Below are 18,239 nucleotides of genomic sequence, written 5' to 3'. Positions count from 1 at the left end.
TGCGTGTGATGCGGCTCTCGACCTATTTTTGGTCAAAGATTAAAACGACCTCGAAAGGTTTCCGACCCCTGCTCGATGATAACTCGTGTATGGCTGTCACTTGCTATTCAGTATGTATGCTGAACTTCTTTCGCACCGTACGTAGCCAACTGTTCTAATCGGAGGTGCGGCTGCTAACCGGGAGTTTCCACGCACGGCAGCTGTGTGATCTTCAGCCCAGGGGAGACAAAGGCGGCCGGGCGTGGTGTTGAACAACCACCCCCTCGTGTGCGGTGCAGACTTTCATAAATGCTCGCAAACAGCACTTGCCCCAACAGTATGTTAAAGGCTATACGGGGGATCTTTGTCTTATGGCTGTGTAAACAAGAAGGTGCATCCCCCCCTCCATCTTAGTAGAAGTTAACATTAATATTTCCTTCCATATCTTAAATCTATTTATACACTGGGGGTTCTGTAACTGTTTATGACAATGTACTTTTTAATGAGAACTTCTCCATATAGCGTCAATGTGGTTTGATAAAATAAGTCGTGGGGAAACGGGGGGGGGGGGGGGGGGAGGCCCGGTCCAGGATCGGTTCAGAGGTCACTCCCCACTGATGGGTCATCAGGGTGGCGAAATGTTGACTCGCTCGCCTGGTATGCAGGGAGGTCGTGAGTTTCATCCCGACCCTGATTCCTGTATATTTGCAGTTTGCTTGCTCTCCCCGTGGTCTCCCTGTGGTCGTGTGGATTTTTCTCCAGGTCCTCCGGTTTTTTCCCTCCGCATTTAGAATCAGTATGCGTTTAGAGTATTTGGCTGCTATACATTCCTAAATGAGCAACTTCATCATGCCAGTACCAAAATATGAGAATAGGTTTTCCCCTTTTTTCATTGTGGTTTATGCAGACATGGTTCCTTGTAAAAGGTTTCCGTTTGGTGTTTTAACATCTCAACACCTGTTTTGTTGCCAGAAAAAAATGGGAACACCTATTCTGATAAGCAACTTCGTTGAGCTATCATTTGTGGCCTGGTCGCTTCTGAAAAAGAGCGATATAGCTCAGTGGGCCTTATCTCGTAAAATGCATAAAAAAATAATTTCGCCGTGGTCAGGAATCGAAGGCAGCTCGCCGGGCTCGGAGCGCAGCTCGCTAGCCACCCCCCTGGGGTAGCGATTAAGCGTTGCCAATTCATTCACTTTCCTGCCAGCATTCCTGAGTCTGTATGGGGTCGAAGAATTGCACCTCCCCCCCGCCCACCGTCTTGCTCCTTCCTCCCCCCCTCCTCTCTCTCTCTCCGGCGATTTGATAAATTGTAAACGAATCATGTTCGCGATTCTATTCACTTTTACTGGAGATCAGTAAAAAAAGAAAGAGTTTCATAGCTCATCGTATTTCTACAGGATAAATACAGATTCTGATTCTGAAGAATTATTTGCGTGCGCTTTACGTTGCAATGAATGTTAGTGGCTGCAGGGGGTGGCATGAACTCATTGCATAGATTCCATGAGGAACGAAACACGTTGACTCTTGCACAGGTGCTTTGATGCGTGTGTATTGTGAGCTTAAAAAAATCGGTTTTAATCAATTAATCGATGCATTGTTCCACCCTAAAAATATTTTGACACCAGTCTCTGAATTCCAACAATTACGCACGTGAGACATTGTTCCACAGGTTTGACGACAATCGCACGTTCTCAAAAGGCTCGGCCTTAAGATTATAGAGGCAATTTCCACTCATGCGGTAAGTACGGCCACTGTCAGATAGATGGCCATGTGGAACAGTGCTCCAAGCTTACTGGAAAACAAGAAACAATTAGGCATAAAATACGTTTTTGGGTTCGATTGCATAAATACAAATACGTTATTAAACCCCCACATTTATATTTACGCCATCTTACCAAAAAAACTCTATTATGGATAGCATTGGCCGCGAAGGCCGGCATGTCAAATGAACAATTCGGTACTCGGGCTAAGGCCACCAGGGTTCTAGCGGGCTCAACCGGGACGCAAATTGTCGCTGGAAGCCCCCTCTCAATGTCAGTCACGCCCCATTCTCGCGTAGCCACGCTCACACGAACACTAGTCACGCCGACAGGGTGAGCGACTTTGCTTTTCCTGCTGATGGCCCTTGCCCACTGCCCCATAGGCCCTACCTACACCTACGCCGACCCATCCATGCCCGATCTTCGCCCATACTATGAGCTGGGCGTCAGGTTAGGAAATGTTAAAGCGGGGACAAAACGCCGAACGCACAAGCACGTTTTTAGGACACCGGAACGGCCTCTCTAAAACAGAGACTGTCCTGGCCAGAGCGGGAAGTTTGGTGGCCACACATTTATGGGAAGCAACAATAAGTAAAGTTTAGTGTTTCAATGCACCAGGCTGCGATTGACTGCTATCCTCTTCGCTTACAATGACAACGCCATTCATGGTTTTGTTGTCCTTCCCCCGGACCTCCGATTAGCACGGTTGGCTACGTACGGTGCCAAAGGAAGTTCAACATCCATACTGTGCATACATTTACCCAAGAAAGCCTGGCTGGATCTCAAGGGTATGCTCTACGGGAGTCCTGCATTTGGGATGTTTGGTTGATTTCTGTTCTATAATGTTTGGCTCCATGTGGAGGGAAGCGAGAGATATCTGAAGCAATGACGTGATCATCTCCTGGCCATATCACAGCCCCACACCTAGAGCACCTGGAAATCCCCCAGTGGTCATCCATTCGAGCATTAACCACGCTTCGTTCTCCAGATCTCACAGGACTGAGTGTATTTAAGGTGATTTGGCCGTAGGCTTGCGTGCTTTTGTAAACACCACAGCCCCAAAACAGAGAGCCAGCCTTCTGCTCAGCAGATGTCTCTAAACTCAACCACATGGCGGATTAAGACAAACACTGAAAATGCTGAACACCAGCCCTGGCAGACGTACAGTGCTTCCACATGCCCAAAACCCTGTTTTTGCAATGGGTAAGTATTAAAGACGGCTGTTTAGTGGGGTTGAGAAAGGCAGTCTGCGTCCACCAGTAGACGTCAAACACTGCCAATAACATTTGTAACCAGGTATTTATCACTCGGCGCATTGAACAGTACACTACTGACGAGTAATGCTTTTTTTTGCAAGTGCTATTTTCATTGAAAGACGAAGTGACAGAAAGAAGACGTGGTGGACATGCCGTACAGGCCGGCCCTACTTCCTCTGTGGGTGGAAATCGAAGGATGAAGGGCAAGAGGAAGACAAATATGGAAGTGGTAGTGGCATGACTTCAAGTAGTGGACCGGACTCAGCATGGGAAGCCATCGCGCGAGGAATTGGTCAATAAGTTGAGTGGCTGATGATGGTTGGGGTGGATTTATTGCATCGCAGCTGCCCTTAATTTACTTCGCAAAGGTGATGTTCCCAACAACAACTAAAAAAAACCGCCTGGTTTGGGACCTACAAATGCTGTCAAGCGAATTACCCTAGTACACTTCGTGGGGGGACAAAATTCCAGGAGACAGAATATAGATTTAAAAGATATAACCCCTTTTCTGGGAAAAAATATTTTAAAAATGACTCACGGGGTCTCACCGCAAGACAATCAACACCAGGACATGACAAAGCGAAAACACAACTTAGGGGTGCATTGCATGACTTTGTATCGCCCAGTAACAGCCCAGCCCACGGCCGTAAGCCGACGAGAAATCGCGCTCTCCGCTCGGCGTCGAGATTTGCAATCCGGCTGGGCCCATCAACAAACTTAAATTGTAATTTCAAAGGCGGTCGTAAAATGGCCACAGGTGTTAAACGGCGCGGATGGCTATTTATTGATTTCACAGAAGGCTTCAGAGTGATGAGGGGGGCGGGGGTGTGAATTGGTGCGTACGGCCCCAACAGACACCACCTGGTAAGTGAGTGAGGCCATGCCTGGGGACAGATCGCTGCAGGGCGATGGGGAAGTGCGTATTTTGGAGAGCCTGTGATTTAGCAAAAACGGGACTGTGACCTAGCCCGGGATGTGACTGTGGAATGGGCGTCACGGTGGCTAGGAGATGTTAACTACCTCGCCTGGTATACAGGAGTGCGTGGGTTCAATCCCGACCCTGATGATGCCTGCTGTGTATTTGGAGTTTGCGTGTCTCTCTCTCATTATCATCACGGTGACCTGGAGATGTTAACTACCTCGCCTGATGTACAGGATGTCGTGGGTTCGATCCCCACGCTGACACCTGTTGCATTTTTGGAGTTTACATGTTCTTTCTCGCGCAGATTTTTCTCCGGGTCCTCCGGTTTTCCCCTCCACGTTTAGAATCAATGTGCGTTTAGAGTATTTGGCTGATATACATTTCCTCGTGATAAGCCACTCCGTTGAGCTATGATTTGTGGCCGGGTCGCTTGTGAAAAAGAGCGACATAGTTCAGTGAACCTTACCTGTTCAAATAAATAAACATAATATATACATGAAATATAAGCCCGAGTCCCTATTTATTATTGCATACAGCTCAGTTGTCAATCCACTTTTGGACGAGGGCCTGCACACGTTGTGTGGGATTTTGGAGGTTATTTGAGCGTACTTCACAATATTGTTTTGAATTAGATAAAAAAATTTCTTCATTAAAAGCTTATATCATTTTACATCTGGAAGACTTCATTGAAAACGACATTACGTGTGAATTTTCTCTCGTCGTTAAGTAGATGATGGCCTTGCTGGGGGTTCGGTTCGATGCGGACTTTCACCTGTTTGGGATTGCGGGATCGAGATAAGGCGACATAGAGCTTCTGGCCGTGCGAGAAGACCGCCGTCTGCAGATCGATTCCAACGTGATCGAACGTCTGTCCCTGCGCCTCCGTCGTTCATGCAGGGGGCGTGTAGGTTTACAGCGCCCCCTGCATGAAAACGACGGAAAGCACAACGTTCATCACAGACAGATAAAGTTGTGCGATTATATAAGAGTATTCTTCCAGGCAAAACACTGCAGTGTAAAATTATTATTTCAGTGTCGTTAACGATGGCATTACTATTTTTATATTCTTGGTTCTTTCGGTAAAGTCACGTAGAAGGGAAACAATAAAATAATAAAAATATAAAACAATAAAATTCTCACGACGTTTCGACTGCAACACAAGCAATCATCATCAGGTGTGAAAACCACAGCAATAAATTTTGAAAAAAGTGGCGTTGACAGTTTGTTCAGATGGACGAGTCCATCTATGTTCGGAAAAGAGGAGGGGGGAGACGAAAATGATGGATGCGGTCTGAAAGCCACCGTAAGCGTGAACAATCAATTAAGACCAGAAATGGTTTATCAAATCCTTCCAATGATTGCTAAGCCAGAATCCATCTTCTCGGTTGAAATTGTCTCTGTGTTTGTATATGTGGATAGCCTCATGAACGAATCTCTCATGGTAGCCAGATGGCTTGCAAAGAACCTCTGTCTTGGCGAAGTCAATGTCATGTGAGCCTACTGAATTATAACAGTGATCTGCCACGGCCGAGGTGTTGGTCCTACCGTGTTTTAGGTCTGCTTTGTGTTCACGAATGCGGTCCTAGATATGTCGTTTGGTTTCTCCAATGTAATTATTACCACAGAGGCAACTTAGTTTGTAGACGCCAGGGTACTGTATGTCTGGAATCACATCTTTTACAGACGGAACCAGATCACGGATTTTATGTAATGTGTTGAATCGGACCTGGATCTTGTGTTTATTCAAGATTTTGGAGATCTTTTTTGTGATCCCCGCAATGTAAGGTAAAGTGATGGTTTTGAAAGGCTCCTCAAGAGGGTCCTTCTTCATGGTTGGAGTGATAGCTTTGCGGATTGTGTAGTCGGAGTTTCTATTAGCCTTAAGAGCTTGGTGTACGTGCTTGAGTTCACTGGCTATGTGTTCCTGGTCGGATATGCATTGGGCTCTATGGTGCAGAGTCTTGATGAGGGAAATCTTCTGGGATGGATGGGGGGGGGCATTACTGTTTGAAATCCTACCATTACAGTGCTCCTATATAGATAACAAGACTTGGGACACTATGGGAAGACGAAACATTATTCTAGTTATAGAAATGGCACCCTTTGGAAAAAAAATCGCTCGGAGTGGCAACGTTGGAGAGAGTACAAAATAATCAGCATTATAAAGAAGTTTGCAGACGGAACGAACAATACCAATCATTGACATAATTGAGTGAACGCCTTGGTATGGTCATGCCAGAAGAAGGCACACCAAACAGCAATACCAGCAAAAGCAATGGCAAAGCTAGGGGAGGGGGGGGTAAACAAGAGGCATATCCGAGAATAAGATGGACTTGATTAGAACGGAGGAGTTAGGAATCATGGAACGACAGGGTAAACATCGGCAACAGGCGAGATACGTATTCTTGGTTATTTCGGTAAAGTCGCGAAAGAACCAAGAATATGAATCCCTGCAGTCACGAAAGCTTTAAATAAAAATATAAAAAGCACAAAAAAACCCACGACGTTTCGATCGCAGCACAAGCGGTCTTCTTCAGGTGGAGAGAAAAGAGGTGGGATACAGGTGTCGTTGTGGTTGTTGATCGACAACAGTGGAGGACTGCTGCTGCAGGTTTTTTGACTCAGCAGCCATGGCAAAGGCCCTGGCCGGGTGAGGAAGAGTAGGCGTCTTTCCAGCGGAGATAACGCACCAGGCCACAGCGTTCTTGCGCCCTGAAAACCCATTGTTTAAGGGCGCTTTCAAATGTCAAATCAGTATTGTTAGATGTCAAATCAGTATTGTTTAGATGTCAAATCAGTATTGTTTAGATGTCAAATCAGTATTGTTCTCCATGTACAGGGTGGTCCAAAGGTATTGCGACCCCTCCCCCCAATTAATTGACCCCCCGAACATTTTTTCTCCCTTCGCGTATTAATTTCTGTTTTAAATAAACCTTACTTTAAAATATATACTAAGCATTTAGAGAATTGAAGAGAAACAGTTCAGTGGCGGGCTGCGTACACACTGCCGATGAGAGGAGCCAGGGCTATTCCGCTATCAAATTCCTTGGTTGGGGTTGTTAGTTTGTTAGCAAACACATCTAAGTTGAGGTTTAACAAGTTCTGCACTCCCTGGAGCTGCGCACGTGGTGGGGACACGCAGAACCTACCGTGCTGTTGATTGTCGTCGTCGTTGTGTTACTGCCGACCACAAAAGCCAACAGAGATCAATGTCACGTCTGTGGAGATTTAATTTGCTCTCACATTTCCTATCGAAACCTTTCGCGCTAACAACAGCAACAACAAAAAATATTTGGGTCTTTCGGTAAAGTCACGCAGATAGGTTCAAATTGATAAAAAAAAATGTTCTGATGATGATCGCTTGTGTTGTGATTGAAACGTCGTGTTTTTTGTTTATTTTATTTTTATTAATTTGAACTCCACCAAAAGCAAAATCTAATAAAATAAATAGCGAAGGGTTAAACGAGAAAAACATTCCAATGTTGCACAAATCTGCTTAGAACCGTTGTAAAAACAGGGGCCCAACATTCTATGATCACTGGGGAACACATATATACGTGCGGTACATATTACAGTCACTCCTGCAGGGATCTGTGTCTCATTTCTGGCTGAGATCAGTCGGAGGCTACTTAGCGATACACACTTTGCCTCTTGAAAACTGTGCTGTTAACACTTAAAACAAATGTGACAACCTTAAGGTATGAGGATGTGTTTAGTCACACGTCTCTTCACGAAACAGTTTAACCGCGCGATGGATAACAGAGCCCCAGAAGTGTTCATTGACCGCGTAATAAGTACAGAGGTAACGTGCACACGCTTCTCATTGTAGTACCGACGTTTCTGTCTGAGAAAGGTGAATTCGTCCCTTTATGAATGCAATTTGTTACGCACACGCAATGGTCTTCAATAGGACATTCGCAGGCGCGGGAGAATGATTGGCAAACAGAAAAGTCTTCAGAGTCTGATAACAAATAAAGTTCCACACCGACGCCCAAGTACTAAAGTGAGAGAAAGGGGCACGAATTTCGGATTGATGCGAGCTGCTGCGACAGGGAAGCGATGTTCGTGGCCATTTCGTGAACACGGGGAAATTAGCAGGCTAAAGATAGACAAAAAATCCCCTTTTTTCATTTAACTTGAGCAGTAACATTAACAATTACTGCTGCACGTGCCGGCGACAGCGATTCAGATATCGTCGTAATAATTATTATTATAACTGAAGTAAAAAGTGACCAGGCACACTGCCTTGAATCCACTTTACATCAGCCACATCAACTCTCAACATTTGGAGCGTGAAGAAAAAATATATATCAACGGCGTTTTAATAAATACAGTGCTGAGTTTCGATGTAAAGCTTTCGTGACTGCAAGGATTCATCTTCTTTGGTTCTTTCGGTAAAGTCACGTAGAATGAGAATAAAATAATAAAATAAAATAGCACAATAAAATTCTCACGACGTTTCGACCACAACACAAGTGGCCTTCTTCAGGTGAAAGGAACAAACCTGTCGGGACGACAGAGCTTCAGTGAACGTTGTTAAGATTCGTAGCGTCTTTTAAGCTGGTTTAGAGAAGTGAGGCACCTTCACAAAGGGGTTTACATATCAGAAATTTCAATGCTAAATTCACCTGTTTGATATGTAAACCCCTTTTGTCAAGGTGCCTCACTTCTCTCAACCAGCTTAAAAGACGCTACGAATCTTAACAACGTTCATTGAAGCTCTGTCGTCCCGACAGGTTTGTTCCTTTCACCTGAAGAAGGCCACTTGTGGCCGCAACGTCGTGAGAATTTTGTGTGATTTTATTTTATTATTTTATTACAGTGCTGAGTGTTCAAGGCAGTCTCATTTCCAAACGGAGAAATAAGAAATGAAAGGCTTTCGTCGAGAAAACACTTCCCCGTGCAAGGCGGGGTTGTTTTCCACGCTGACACATATATATGTTTTGTTTTTCACAGGAAAGATTCGTCACATTAGCTGCCTCGGCCATGCGTTTCATTTTCCCTACATCCCGAAGGGAACGTATTTCGAATAAGGCTAAGTCTACTTAACTGTTGGTTTTTGGGGGAGTGCTAATAACTACATTTGCCATCTCTGTACTTCGTCTATTGTGCATTAATACCATTTGTTTGTTGAAAAATAATCAACTTTGCGTGTACGTTTCGCACCCGCACATTTCAACATTGGAAAGGGAGTGAAGTGGTGGTACAGCTGTTAGCGCATTGCGCTATGAACCCCGCAAAGCCGCCTGACTTCAATTCCTGGTTGTGGCGCGCGTTCGTGAATATATCTGACCCGGTTGTCAGGATCCTCCTCCCTTCATAAACCCCTAACGATCGGTGCGGTGAAGTATGGCTAAACGACCCACCCGTGACCGATCCAGAGTGGCAAGGCCTTCGTCCAACAGTGGATTGAGAATGGACTGGAAATGTTCGTAATTATGTAAGATTCCAAGTGCGTTACTATGTTAAATAACAATACAAACGTCCATCATGTTCTCTCTTACTACTAAATTACCCTTGTGCAGTGTAATGCAGAGTAAGTAGAGTATGTACGTTGAACTAATTTTGCTAATCCGAGGGGCAAATATATGATTAAAGTAATTGTTGAGTGTCTGGATTATATTTTTAATATTATGAGACTCCAATAAAAAATGTCACAAACTTCAGGAAACTAATGTAAGGAATACTTTAAGAAATGACTGTCTATTTCAGTGCAGTAACAGCTTATGCACGCCAGAGTTGTGTAAATATACCGCGCATATAACGTGCACACTTTTTAAACAACTAAATGGTGCCCATATGCATTACACCGCAGTACAGTACTGATAATTATTCGTAAATACCTGTAGCCTCATGCAGCTAAGCAGGCTGGAGCCTGGATAGTTATTGGATAATGCAAATTCCAGGTTTCGAGGGCTACATTGTGCGCAGCAGAGGACAGTGGCGTTTAATCCAGAGTTGTACTATACTTCTATGCCCCTCCGCCTTAACCAATGAGCAATGACCAAGCGCGGTAAAAGTACTGGTCAAATCACCCTCACGACCACCATCTACGGTGTGGAGAAGCTCTCATCCAGCAGTGGATGCTGACAAGGGACTGCATATGGTGCGGTACACGCAACCGCATCATGAAGCCACAATTGGCACGGCCATCACAGCATGCCAGTTTTGAGTATCGCCAAGTTTAGATTATCTAGTTTGGCTACGATACATTTCTACGCGATAAGCCACTTCGAGGAGCTATCATTTGTGTGCCAGGTCGCCTCTGAAAAAAGAAGCTAATAGCTCATTGGGCTTTACCTGGTAAAATAAAAAAAATAGTTTCGTTTTACTTGCATTTTTTTTTAGTGATGTGCTTACCTATCCTACACTGTGCACTCCTATCGTACATTTTCTTGTTTGTTGTAACGTTTTAACCCGCCCCGACTGGACATCTGTGAACAAGAGCTTTACAGCTCATCGGATTCCTCCTGCAGGACGAACAAATATTCTGATGCTAAATTTTATAGAACACGCACATGGTGCAATGCGTCCATTGCCCCTTAACATCAACACTGCATTGCCTCGCCCACTGTGTACCACTCAATCGAGAAATAGCAGAACGGTGCCACCTACCTCAGATCCCCGCTGTTGCTGTTTTCTGCAGCGACTAATGCTGTTGTAGAGCGCCGCGTGAGCTTTATCAGAATCGAGGCCCAGTCAGTGGTGGGTGCTTGTTTGATTTTTTCTTATTTTTTTCATTTTTGTTGATGACGAATTCTAATTCTACATACGTGCCACCAAGCAGCATGGCAGTTCTCTGCCAGGTTCATCAGTGTGATAAGTCACCCTCAAAACCCACTTCCTGCAGCAGAGGTCCCAAAAAAAAATGTGTAATGTGTTGCTCATGTCCAGAGATAAATGTTCATTTGCACGTTTCAGAATCCTTTCGGCGTGTGTACAATAACTTGTGTGTGTGAAAGTACTTCACTCTGGCTGTAAACATGTGGAGATTAAAAAAAACTACACCATCCGTTTAAAATTAATTCAAGGGCAAACATTCAGAACGGCAGTGCCACCCACGATAGTTCAACTGTATTTTTCTGTGGGTGAAGAATGTATGGGAATGTGAACATTATATCTGTTCACATTTGAAATACAACATGTGAAACTACTAAATATTCCTTCAAAGTGATCTTTTAAATATATTATTTGTCTACGCACACTGCAAAATGTTAAACATGTCGTAACATGAGACAATATTCTGTAGCAGTTACTAGTGGCCAGAGGAGGTCGCACGAACCAATTACAAACATCATACTATGCCAAACAGTACACGTGCTTCTATGTACATATTGGGAGCTTTAGAATTGATATGAGGGCTTTCACTTGAAGCCCTTTGTCAACTTTTATTGCTCCACTGTCCCCCATAGTCTGGAACGCCTATTCCTCAAGCCATGCTCTTGACTAACTGCCCCTGTTCAAGTCCAGACTCATGGTCTTCCTTTTTATCCTGTGCCTATGACTGACTACCTCTCTCCACAAAATAAAAATGGGGCGCCGCAGTGGCGAGATGTTAACTACCTCGCTTGGTATACAGGAGGTCGTGGGTTCGACCCTGACGCCTGCTGTATATTTGGAGTTTGCATGTCTCTCTCATCATCACGGTGGCTAGGAGATGTTAACTACCTCGCCTGGTATACAGGAGGTCGTGGGTTCGGTCCTAACCCTGATGCCTTGATATTTGGAATTTGCATCTCTCTCCCCGTGGTCGCGTAGATTTTTATCCGGGTCCTCCAGTTTTTCCTCTCCAGATTTTGAAACATGCGTTTATAGTATTTGGCTGCTTTAAATTTAAACATGATAAGCCACTTCGTTGAGCTATCATTTGCGGCCAAGTCGCTGCTGAAAAAGAACTACATAGCTCAGTGGACCTTACCCGGTATAAGAAAGATAGTTTACATGCATTTTTTGTAATATATAGTTTAATATTCCAATTGTTCAGACTTGATTTGAAGCTTTTGACCGACCGTCTGTGTTGCTTTATATGGTTTCCAAATTTTGATAAACCCTGCTTGTTTGGTATGCTTCTCTCTCTGTGTCCCCTGTTGTATCTGTGTTAGTTCCCCCTACTTGGGTGTCTGTATATACATCTGAGGTTATGTGTTTCCCCTCTCTCGTAAATTTTGCTCTTCTGTACCTGATGATGGCTGCTTGTGTTGCAACCGAAACGTCGTACGCTATTATGTTATTTTATTATTTCTTATTTATACGTGACTTTACCGAAAAAAACAAAGAGTAATTCCAATTGTTATTGTACAGAATTTTGAGATGTTATTACATTCAGACGTAGCATAAATCGACGTTGAATTGTATCGCTCTTGGCACTCCCAATTATCTTACAACTCTCTATGTATTGAGACATTTGTTCGTCATTCCATCTACAACTCAAGAACCAACAGTGGCAGTGGTACAAGGATGCAACAATGGACACGCACACACGCAAAAAACATCTGCAATGATTTCCTTTACCACGTTTACACGGTTATTTTGTATGACAGGGTGTAACCTAACCCGGAGATCGGGCCAAACCTTTTAACGCATCGAACGGCACCACGAGCTCGGCACGCACTCTTACAACGCCACGTGCCAGTCGCGAACCCATCGATGTCGAGCGATTGCCGAAGAGTGCACAACAGCGAATGTTTTTGGATAAGGTGAAGGGAGAGGGAGGGAGAGAGAGCGACTGGGGATTGCACACCATTCGTCATCCAGCCAGTGATGAGAACGGACGGCAACTACGAACGCAGCTGCGGTGACGAGGAGAGGGTGCCAAAGGCGCAGCCCAAAACGGCGAGACCTGAACGTGGCTGTATCCCCTTAGCAGAGAGAGATACTTTGTAATTGAGATTAACTTAATTGCAGCCTTACGTAAACAAAAAAAATATCGTTCAAAATGCTCATAAAACATGAAGCGAATGAAGATTTCATACGTATGCTTTCGCGACCAATATCATCTCTCCACACATCTGGCTGTCGCCTGATGCAGCTAGTTGTAATTATTGGCGAAACGTCGAACTCTGATTGTAAATGTTGTGGCTTGGCTCTCCAACACACCGGTGGTGCTGTACTAGTGACGAATTGGCCACGTTCTGTTTACGTGACAAACCTTACTAATTGGCTGTGTCGGGTGGTGGCGGGTTTAACGACACATATTTATACGCGATCTAACCCAAAAAAACCCTCTTATGGAAAATTTAATGTTGAACGGTAAACATGTGTAGTGTCTATACTAAACTCGTTTCGATTGAAAACTGAATTCTTTAAAACTTCTTTCGTGTCTAGTTTGTTGTCCCTTAACTGATCAGCACGGTTGGCTACGTACGGTGCGAAAGAAGTTCAACATCCGTAGATACATGAAATGACAGCCGACAATGAAGTCACCCTGAATGCGTCTGATCTCCTTGAGATCTCAGAAGCTATGCCGGTTTAAGGCTGGCTAGTACTTGGATGGGAGACTGCCAGGGAATCACAGACGTTCTCGGTTATGGCAGCGAGGTTGACAGATGTGAACTGTTTGAGTTATATCCTCGTATTGCAAGGGTTTTTTTTAAATCTCGGTATTCCGGTTTCATTCCACAGGCACAACGCTCACTGATAGAATTGGGGGGGAAATCCCAACACAGGACCCTCCTGAAAGAGCACTGAGACTCAACAAGGCTTTGCAGGGTAAACGCCTTAATTATAATAATAAATAAATGTAAGCATCGATATGTTAAAAATGCCACGCCATGCTTATACTACCAGCTTCACAATGTTGAGCTTGTTTGATTTTTGTTCTAGTGTTCTGTCTTAAGAACTGGAACCGCATACGCCAAACACACTGCATGCTGACAAGGAGCTTGAAACATAGGGCCTAGAACACATGCTTTATAATGCCTTTAGTGATATCCATTCACAGGCACAGAGTAAACAATCTTGGAATAAACTCTCTAAAAAGATTGCAACGTAAACCATGTCCGATTAATCGCACGAGTGCACAAACGAATATTTAGTTGAATGTATTTTTTAAACACCTCCCACATTTGCAGACCTTTAAACTATTAAACGGCCCATTCGTGGTACTGTATGCCTTACTGAAGGAAAGGTAACGGCGCAGACCTGCAATCGCTTGTTCACGCCACTGCTGGCAGAAGGGCCTCCACCAGAGGTAATTCAAAGAGAGCCTCTCTCTCGTGGGTATTTGGCCTACTCTTCCACGCTGGCCAGACGTCTTGGAAGAGGTGGAAGTATCCCCACCACACGTAACCTACCGATCACCTGTGGTTTACCCATTGATATCGCTGGGTGGCGGGAGGGTGTATTTAAGAAACGCGCCACGTTTACCGAAACACGATGGTTCTTAACCTTTACTGCATCCTTGCAACCCTTTGATTCTCAGTCGTAAACGTGTTTATATAATGTTAATAAATACGTAGGATTGATGAAATAAAGCAGTTGTATTCTTGGTTCTTTCGGTAAAGTCACGTAGATAGAAAATTAAATAAAAATAATAAAATGAAAATAAAAGCAAAAAACCCACGACGTTTTACTTTTAATTTAATTTCATCATTTTATTTGATATCTACGTAACTTTACCGAAAGAACCAAGAATATGAATTCCTGCAGTCACGAAAGTTTTAAGTCAAAAAGTAGTTGTGCTTACGTGCCCGTGCTTCTAAAAAAAAAATCTGGCCATGTCTCGCACCCCCAAAAAGGACATCTCTCACCCCCAGGGGGTACAGCGTGCACCCCCACGTAAAGAAGAACCACCGCATTACATCATGGGACCTCCTTTGCCAGTACCAAATTATAAGAATAGGGTTTTCCCCTTTTTTCTGGCAACAAAACTGAAACCTTTTTACGAGGAATCCTGTCTGCATTAACCACAATACTTGTGGTCAGAATGCAAACAAAAAAAACATACTCTGATAGTATATGCATTGTCCTTGAAACTGATTGGTCCACACCAGAGAAGGCTTTCTTTTGAGCCTCGTCTCAAATGGTGTTAGATCAGAGGACGCCAAAAGTGTGAGACGAGGCTCAAAACACTGCTTAACAGTCAACCGCCCCGCGCCAGGAGATTGAACCGGCGACCTCCTCTGGATAGCCAGTCCAGTGTGCCAAACGTTACAACCACAGCAGCAGCATTCCTGCCATGACCGCGGGACCGAAACACAACACGACTGCGCGTTTACCTGCGTCTGACCAAAACGAGTGTCTTCTCTTTGAGTCTCAAACTCCCCAGGCCGAACTGCAGAAGACACGTGCTCGCGCGCGCCACGGGCTTATGCTCACAGGGAGTTTGCGTTGCCAAGTTCCGCGGTGCTCGAGCGAATTCTCGATTGCAACCGGATGTAAACACACTTGACAAGTGAAACTAAACAAAGAGAAATCACGTAAACATGCGAAACCGCTCAGAAATGTACGTAAGCCTCAAACATCGCAATGCAGGTTCGTCCTGAAAAGTGTTCAGACTTAAGTGGGACTTTCCTCTACACCATTATTATTAGTAGTACTGTACTATTTGCTAGCATGTGTCCGACAATTATGAACATCATTTGCAAATGCTTCACCGTACTGCCATGATTTCCGGAAAGCTTCATAGTTTGCAGCAGTTCCCATTTTTGCAGCACACGCCGTGGGAGCCAGCATTCCACTCTCTAAACGCCATTGCGCAAGCCGGCACGAATTATGTGCTGTGTGTAAAAAGGCTTGTCACAAACATTTAAATAAAGGCCAGGTTAACCAACGTGGTTCATCGTACACTGTTGGTAACAAAGACAAAGATCCCCCGTATAGCCTTGCCAGACTGTAGGGGCAAGTGCTGTTAGGGAGCACCTATGAAAGCCGGGACGGTACACTAGGGGGTGGGTGGCCAGCACCACGCCCGACCGCCTTTGTCTCCCTAGTGGCAATGTTTACACACCGCACCAGGTACTCGTTTGAGGCTGAGTCGACCTAGGGGAGGCCCGGGACCGGTTCAGATAATCGTCACTGGTGTTAGCCGTGAGCGAGAATCGAACCCGGGTCGCCAGGTTCATAGCTCAGCGCGCTAACCGCTACACTATCGCTCCCCACTGTTGGCAACACACACACACGCGCAACGGGGCTGACGACTACATATCACGAGTCAAACTGCCAAAAGAGATGATGGGAAAAATGTTTTTAATCAGTGTTGGAGAAGGGACAATTCTTCAGATGGAACGCTAAATAAGAAGCCAGGACCATCTTGCACAACAAGTCCGCTTTCCAGAAAAGAGTTTTCTCGGTTTCCCGTGGGAGTATTAAGTGCACGTGTTCCAATCCCACACATTGCTGCAAATGATGAGAAAACCCATCAACAGAGGAAATTGTGCGAAAGCTGGAAACGTATGGACAATAACGGGACCCAAAGGTGCGCTGCTGCTCACAAACAGCAGGAGGGCACGACTCTCAAACACGCCTCGCTTGTATGTCATGTGACCACACCACACTGAGCGTGCAAGTGCTCTCAGCCTTGCCTAGACCACCAGCTCAAAGCAGAGCTTGAACGTGTAGCCATATAATTCGTTTAGACCACCAGCTCAAAACGAGTTCAAAGGGGGTGACCGTTCCACTATGTCACCGTGCGCTGCATTAATTCACAGTGCGCTACTTTAATTAGTCACCGCTCCTCTCTCACTCGTCGCTGATCAGTAACCGATGTGGCCGCAGTCGGGCAAGTAAACTGGCTCCTGCACTTTGAGTGAAGAAAACAGATGACACACTCTCCGTCTTCATAGGTAAACAATACGTATCTTTCTATTGGCGTATTTATATGTTATGCATTTCCCATGTTTTGGCCACCCTCCCACTCCCCCGCCGCCCCACCACCCACAACCACTGATAATTAAAATTCATAGCTCGCTATGAATGCAAATACGTGTTAAAGTGTTAAAGTATTCAACTGTTTTATTGTTATCATTGTCTTTTCCACAAAAGGAAGGTCTATTACTGATACACTGACCAAAATGACCCTCTCGCTGAAGCAGCACGCTATGGGACATTTCTTGCCAGTATCCAAATATAAGAATTGATTTTACCCTTTCTGGAAACAAAACAGTTTGTGTTCAGATGTTAAAACGACGAATCGTGTCTGCATTAACCACACATGTGGTGAACATGCACGCAAAAAACATACTCTGGTAATATATGATTTGTCTTTAAAACGTATTGGTTAATGCAGACATGATTCCTCGCAAAAACAAGTTTCTGTTTGGTGTTTTTACATCTTCACGCCTGTTTTATTGCCAGAAAGGGTAAAGCCAATTCTTATAAACAACACGATTGTCAGAAAAAGTAGTTAGAGCTCTCCCCCCTCGCAGTATAAAGTTGTGGCACAAGACAAAATCAACAGCTCTGACCCCATGTTGTTGAATGGCCCCTCAGTGGACATCCGCAAAAAATCAAGTAACACCATTGCGCGTAGAGAAAGAGACTCCGAGAGATTACCACGATACCTTGATCTGTCCGCCCCTGTAGTAGCGGCGATGGTCACCCTGCTGCCTAGTGTCACTTTGCTACTGGCGGTTGTGCCTGGCACCGCTGTGTGTCCTGCGCACCCGTGTGGTTGAAGTTCCACAATGCATTGCAAAGTTCTAAAAAAAAATGCCTCATAATTCCGAGAATTTTTTTTCTTCCCAGAAAAATAATAATCTTACACAATGTGTCATCACCGTCGTCATCAGGAGCCATGTTCTAACCACTGTTGGATAAAGGCAACCACCTCTCACAATGCAACAATGCAGAATGTGTTGAATATGTCATCGTCCCATATTACGTTTTTCACAAATTAGACTTTTACTGGCACGTAAGTTTTTTTTCTCAATCATAAAGTTTGCTGAAAATGTATAGCGTGATATATTTTACTTTGTGTTTATTTTTATTTGTGGTCAACAGATGTTGGTGCTAGCACAATATAACTTAAAAGACCACATCTTTTATATTTATTTCATATCTGCATTTCTGGATGGGTGATGGTTGACGTTGACATCATGTCTGACCACACCGCAAGAAGCAACGCGACAATATTATCATGAAAAAGCTAAATGTTGCATCATAGAATGCTTGTGCAGTTACTGATGACAATGCTCAAACCATTCACCCGGTTTAGATCACCTACAGTTCAAACCCCAGGTTCAAAGCCAACGGCTCAACGGTGCCGGCGGCTGTGGGGCCGCCCATAAATGACGTCACGCGATTTAGGACGATTTTTGACCCCCCCTCCCCTCGTCACACGGTGTCACAAAAAGTCAGACCCCCCCTCAAATATGACGTCAC

General features: G+C 44.6%; 1 protein-coding gene across 3 annotated transcripts in view; it reads right to left on the bottom strand.

Annotated features, from left to right (window-relative positions):
• Nucleotides 1-17,528, bottom strand: part of LOC116941657 (uncharacterized) — an 81,940-nt gene extending 64,412 nt beyond the window's left edge. Inside the window, exon 1 of one of the 3 annotated variants that reach the window (XM_032952962.2) lies at nt 17,420-17,528. The gene's annotated coding sequence lies outside the window, so the exon portion shown is untranslated. Of the gene's footprint in view, nt 1-10,535; nt 10,798-15,136; nt 15,233-17,419 lie in introns of those variants that run through there. The other 2 variants (XM_032952963.2, XM_032952961.2) reach the window with 2 other exon arrangements.
• Nucleotides 17,529-18,239: the final 711 nt, after the last annotated feature.

The sequence above is a fragment of the Petromyzon marinus genome, chromosome 12 (genome assembly GCF_048934315.1).
Source record: "Petromyzon marinus isolate PM22_M1 ecotype Great Lakes invasive population chromosome 12, UKy_Petmar_22M1.pri1.0, whole genome shotgun sequence".
Taxonomy (NCBI): Eukaryota; Metazoa; Chordata; class Hyperoartia; order Petromyzontiformes; family Petromyzontidae; genus Petromyzon; species Petromyzon marinus.
This window is presented reverse-complemented; position numbering and strand designations above follow the sequence as displayed.